This window comes from Cicer arietinum, chromosome 7 (assembly GCF_000331145.2).
Source record: "Cicer arietinum cultivar CDC Frontier isolate Library 1 chromosome 7, Cicar.CDCFrontier_v2.0, whole genome shotgun sequence".
Lineage (NCBI taxonomy): Eukaryota > Viridiplantae > Streptophyta > Magnoliopsida > Fabales > Fabaceae > Cicer > Cicer arietinum.
In genome coordinates this window covers 32,526,655-32,533,406 of record NC_021166.2, presented here as the reverse complement: position 1 = coordinate 32,533,406, position 6,752 = coordinate 32,526,655, and the positions used below count along the sequence as shown (strand labels likewise).

Here is a 6,752-nt window from a genome sequence, read left to right as displayed (position 1 = left end):
GGTGAGTCTGAGAGAACTTGGTTGCTGTTCATGTTCAATTAGGATAGTTAGTTACTGTGTTCATGTTTAACTGTTGCATTTTTATTGTTTATTTACATCTTGATATTAGGTATTGTGTTCAGTTTCATTGTTTATTTACATGTAGTTGTTATGTGAGTTAACTGCTGAATCTGAGAACTAATGGAGATAACAAATGTAAAGAAAATGCCAGGATTTGAAACCTGGTATTACTATGTATATACGCTTTTGAAAATTGTATGTAGACGTTTCATTATGGATTAGAACATTGCTGATAGAGTATGGACTTCCTATCAATTGCTCTCTATTACAGAAAATGAAAGTAACTTTTGGCATTAATGGCAGAATGTTAAATCAAGGTATATACTGATGAGCTCTAAACTTAATAAGTGTTGTTTTTGAAACTGTCACAATGCAGACAATCTTTTGCTTACAGCAAATCAGGAGTCTGTAAAACTTGCAGATTTCGGTCTTGCAAGAGAAGATCAGTGACTGAGATGATGACTGCCGAAACAGGAACTTACCGATGGATGGCACCAGAGGTATGCCGTCTTTTTTGGAGCATGATTTTATTGTTTTACCGACAACTATCCAAAAAAGTGCACCAGTGAGTCAGTATGTTTTATCGACTGAATAGAGCATTGTTTTTACAGTTGTACAGTACCGTAACATTGCGCCAGGGAGAGAAAAAGTACTATAACAACAAGGTTGATGTGTATAGCTTTGGGATTGTTTTGTGGGAGATACTAACAAATCACATGCCTTTTGAAGGAATGTCTAATTTACAAGCTGCTTATGTTGCTGCCTTCAAGGTATTCAATCCGAAATTACCAAGTGTTTGTTTATTCATCAATCAGCCTGTTTACTTTCCATGTTTCCGGTTTTCATTTTCACTTGAAGTAATAAACGTAAGAGAATATAGATCAAATATGTCTCTCACCAGCTTCTTTTACAATTTTGTTTAAAACAGATCTAAGGTTTATTAGAAATTTTGAAAATGATGTAACATTGTTACTAGAAATGCATTCTTCCATCTTTTCTCTATCATAATTGTTTACTACGTGAGTATTCCATCTCCTTGTTAGTGATTTAAAATGAAAACCGAAAATGCTTTTAGAAAGTGATCTTGTCCTTAGTTTGCGCACTTTCAAAGCTAGTTTTTGGGAGTTATTGCATTGTTGCTATTTGCTAATCATGAAATGGTTTGCGTTTGTGATTGCAGCAAGAGAGGCCGAGAATTCCAGATGACATATCCCCCGATCTTGCTTTCGTCATACAATCATGCTGGAAATCGAGTCTTACTGAAAAAGCCCCAATTTGTATTGAAAACCCTAACTTGGTTGCTGTTCATGTTCAATTAGGATAGTTAGGTACTGTGTTCATGTTTAACTGTTGCATTTTTATTGTTTATTTACATCTTGATATTAGGTATTGTGTTCAGTTTCATTGTTTATTTACATGTAGTTGTTATGTGAGTTAACTGTTGAATCTGAGAACTGATGGTGAGTCTGAGAGAACTTGGTTGCTGTTCATGTTCAATTAGGATAGTTAGGTACTGTGTTCATGTTTAACTGTTGCATTTTTATTGTTTATTTACATCTTGATATTAGGTATTGTGTTCAGTTTCATTGTTTATTTACATGTAGTTGTTATGTGAGTTAACTGTTGAATCTGAGAACTGATGGTGAGTCTGAGAGAACTTGGTTGCTGTTCATGTTCAATTAGGATAGTTAGGTATTGTGTTCATGTTTAACTGTTGATTTCTAGCATGTGTTAGTTCTTGTTCCATCTGATTAAGCCTAATCCTGCTTGATTCAAGTTGCTGAATATATGCCTGGAAAAATAGAATAGAATGAATGGACATATATATATAACTCATAAATAAAGATACCTATGAAAAATGCTTGATTCTGGCTGCCTCTCTATTCTGGCTGCCTCTCTATGAAAAATGCTTGATTCTGATATTTAGGAATATGGCAGATTTTATTACCGGAAAAAGGGAAGCAACTGAATTTGTGTGTGTGTATACATAGGCTATTTTGGGAAAGCAGATACTTAACTTGGATGAGCTTTGTGGAGTTGCTTGTATTCTGTTTGTTTCGATTCAGATTCTTCTTTATGCATTCCTACCTCTATTTGTATTTTTTATACATATTCCTTTCTTCTATTTTGCTTAGGGTGTTTTGGACATCACAACAACAGAGGTAGCAGACTACATAGTTGGAGGCGTAATGGCTTGTGACAGTTCTCGCTTTGATGTTATAATAGAGAAGAAAATCCCCCTGGTCCTGAGTGTGGGAGCATTAGACATGGTTAACTTTGGAGCAAAAGATACCATACCACAGAATTTCCAGCAGAGAAATATATACGAACACAATAATCAGGTGACTAGGTGATGACTACACTACATGACTAAGGTGTTCTGTTTTGCTTTTGCTTGAAAACTACTCATATCTGCCATGATTACTATATCACTTTTATTACCCATATTGATCATATATTTCCCTCTATCCCACAACTTTGACCAAAGCAAGATTTATCAGTGATGTTATATTGGACTACTCAAAATGCATTTTATAATTCACTGGAATTAAAAATGTTTGACTTGTTGAAATGGCTGATTTTGTCGTGCTAATCTAATAAATCAGTTGATTCTCTTTCCAGGTTTCACTCATGCGAACAACAGTGGATGAGAACAGAAAATTTGCTGATTTCATAGCAAATAAACTGAACAGTTCATCTTCTAAGATTTGTGTTTGCCTTCCAGAAAAAGGTATATCTGCTTTAGATGCACCAGGTAATCCTTTTTATGATCCAGAGGCAACTGATACTCTTCTCCACGAATTACAAAGGCTTATTCAGACTGATGATAATCGACAGGTATTTGTGAACTGTAAAGTTTCAATTTTGCTTGGGTTTTATTTTACTTGTTGCTAGGAAGACATTTTAAGGTCAAAAGTTTTGTACTGTGCAGGTAAAGGTGTATCCCCATCATATTAATGACCTTGAATTTGCAAATGCACTAGTTGATGCTTTTTTAGTGGTTAATGAACAAACTGGTAAAGATTCTACTCCTCCACCAGTAGCCATTCCTGAGTCTGTTGAACACTTCCATGAGGATTCTGTTTCAAATACATCAAGCTTTGGGACAATTTTCTATACACCTAGAGAATTCCCAGATGCAAAACCAGGTTCTCATTTCATTTAGATTTGCATTATGCTTTACTTATTCAAAATATTTTGTTAATGACAATTCTACATGTGAATAAATACTGATTTTCTAGTGATTTGGCAGTTCAAATAATATGCATATTCTTTTTCCAGGTCTCCAACAATGGCTACCACTTTGCAATAAATAGTTGTTTTTTCCTCATTATTCATGTTAATTTTTCTGTGAAATTTAATTAGTGTCGGGATGTTCGCCTGAAAAAATATCTACTCAATGCCAATAGCTTCTTTTTGTGTTAAATTTGGAAAAATAATTGGAAAACCAAGTAGGTTACATTACCCACGGACAATTCATGGATAAAATTATCAATATTAAATATAAAGACTTGTCACGGATGATCCGTGGGTAACGTAACCTACGACTTTTCCGTCGATAACTATCTACTATTTTACCTACGGCAAATCTATGAGTAACGTTACCCACAGAGACTCAGTGGGTCATATTACCCACGAAAAATCCCTAGGTAAGTGTGTCCCACAGCTTGTCCGTCGGTAAATATTTTCCTACGAGCGATTTAGCTACGAACTCGTGTCCGTAGGTAATCCGTAGGTAATTTTACGTTACCTACGGATAGTCCGTGGGTAAAGATAAAATTTGCCGTAGGTAATAACAGTTTTTCTTGTAGTGATTGATGCATTTTCAAGGAGAAAGTTTCCGACAAAGTTAAAAATTGCAAAGCGTCAACATCAACACCTGAAAAGCATCATTCCAATGATCAAACAATTCAACCAGATGAGCAGCCTTGTAAGATTCAAAAAATTACCGCGAATAAATTTGATGTCAATTGTTTAGAACGTGACCTCAGAAAACGTCTCCAAATTTGGGAATACCTATCTTAATTGGGGTCCCTATCAATGTGTAATTGAAAAATATCCCCTAAATGGAGACAAGCATCCAAGACGATTTCAAGCATCTTGGTTCAAAATGTTCCCTTCATGGCTAGAGTACTCTCCGACTAATGATGCTGCTTATTGTTTGTTTTGTTACTTGTTAATACAAAACCAAGTGGGAACCCTACCTCTGACTTCTTCACCAACAAAGGATTTAAAGCATGAAGAAAGGTCAATGCCGAAAAAAGTTGTGCTATTCTTAAACATATTGGAGAGAGTCCTTGTTCGTTTCACAATAATGCAATGAAAGCATGTCAAGACTTGTGCAATCAATCTATGTACATCATAAATGGCTTTAATGAGCAGAGTGTCGATCTCATCAGTAAAAATAGACTTCGTCTCAAAAGCTCTATTGATTCAATTCGTTGGCTCACATTTCAAGCTTGTATTTTTCGTGGCCACGACGAATCACTAGGATCAAAAAATAGAGGTAACTTTCTTGAAATGATCAAACTCTTAGCATCATACAATGATGAACTTGCAAAAGTAGTGCTAGAGAATGCTCCATATAATTCAAAGTATACCTCTCCTAAAATTCAAAAGAAAATTTTGCATATCATGTCTAGTAAAGTGAAAAGCTATATCCGAGAAAAGATTGGGGATTCTAAATTTTGCATAATTGTTGATGAGTCTCTAAGGGAGAAAATGGCTATTATTTTGAGGTTTGTGGATCAAAATGGATTGATACAAGAACATTCTTTTGGGTCTTGTGCATGTTAAAGACACTATGGCGATCACTCTTAAAAAAGCCATTTGTGATGTTCTTTCTCGGTATGGTCTTGATGTTTTAAATATATGTGGACAAAGGTACGATGATGCTAGTAATATGAGTGGAATGGATTACAAGCATTATTTCTCAAAGATTGTCCTTATGCTTATTATATACATTGTTTTGCACATAGATTACAACTTGCTTTGGTTACTGCTTCTAGAGAAGTTTTTCCTATTCATGATTTCTTTTCACACTTAACTTTTATTATCAATGTGGTGTGTTCCTCTAGTAAGCGGCATGATGAATTGCAAAGTGTCATATTAGAGGAGATTTCAACTTTGTTGGAGATTGGTGAACTTGAAAGTGGTAGTGAACAAAATCAGATTTGCAATTTGAAACGAGCTGGCAATACTCGTTGGAGCTCACATTTTTCTTCTGTTTGTAGTATGATAAATTTGTATAATCCAACTTGTGCAGTTCTTCAAGATATTAGAAGAAATGGAACAAGTTAGTCTACACGTGGTAATGCTAATGTTGCACATAAGCTTATAAAATCATTTGAGTTTATATTGATTTTGCACATTATGAAAGAGATTATGGGAATTACAGATCATATTTGTCAAGCTTTACAACATAAATCTCAAGATATACTTAATGCAATGCAATTAGTCAACAATACAAAAATATTAATTCAAAAGTTGAGAGATGATGGTTGGGATGATTTATTGAAAAATGTGATTATTTTGTGAGTAACATGATATTGATTCCCCCGATTGTAATGCTATTTATATAGAGCGCGAAGGACGCACTCGTCATCAACATGATCACATCACAGTGGGTCAACAATATAGAGTGAATCTCTTTTGTATTACAATTGATCAACAATTGCAGGAATTGAATCACATATTTTGTGCGCAAATAATGGAGCTTTTGAGTCTAAGCAATAGTTTGGTTCCTAAAGATATTTACAAAGCATTTTACATGGATAATATATGTGCTCTTGTAAATAAATTTTATCATGTGGATTTTAATTATCAAAATAAAATTAATTTGAGATTTCAATTGAAACACTTTATTCTTGACGTTGTTAGTCATCCAGATTTGAATAACTTGTCAACTATGTCTGAATTATGTGAAGCTCTAAAAAAAAAAAAAACAGGGAAGGTGGATACATATTATTTGATTGATCGATTAATTCGTTAGCTACTATAGAAAGATCATTTTCAGCAATGAAGATTATCGAGACAAGACTGCGTAACAAGATGGATGATGAATTTCTTGCTGACAATATGATGCTTTATATTGAAAAAGAAATAGTTGAAACCTTTAGTTCTTATTCAATTATCGATGATTTCAAGGGTTTAGGAGAACGAATGGCACAACTTTAATTCAATGTAAATGTCTTTTTTCATATATTATATTTTTATTGTGTATTGATGTTATGTTGAATCTTTGATAAAACGATATAACTTTTATGAATTTCAATTATAATCTTTTAGTTAATATTTGTCGCTCCCCCTAATATTTTGTGCAAGATCTGCCACTACTCAGGAGGTTAAACAAAAAGCATACTTATAGATTAATTAAAGACCATCTTTGGCGTATGTTCAGTTTTTATCTGATTTCTTTGCTTTGTTTGATTCATATATTTGAATTAATTCACTCAAAAGCACAAATTAAATTAACATAACATTTTAGAATCATAACTAACATTATTAATTAACCTTTGTTTATTTTCATCAAAACTTTAATTTGAGAGTTTGTCTTAATATTCTTTTCTTAGAGTGTGAGAATTATTATTATTATTATTATTATTATTATTATTATTATTATTATTATTATTATTATTTGTTTTGTTTGAAGCAACTACTCAAATTCCAATCTTTTGTATCCAACCCGATAG

General features: G+C 33.4%; 2 pseudogenes; both read left to right on the top strand.

The window, feature by feature from the left end:
• Positions 1-334: 334 nt before the first annotated feature.
• Positions 335-1,384, top strand: LOC105851311 (serine/threonine-protein kinase STY13-like; annotated as a pseudogene).
• Positions 1,385-3,131: 1,747 nt separating this feature from the next.
• LOC101489074 (uncharacterized) lies at positions 3,132-6,237 on the top strand (annotated as a pseudogene).
• Positions 6,238-6,752: the final 515 nt, after the last annotated feature.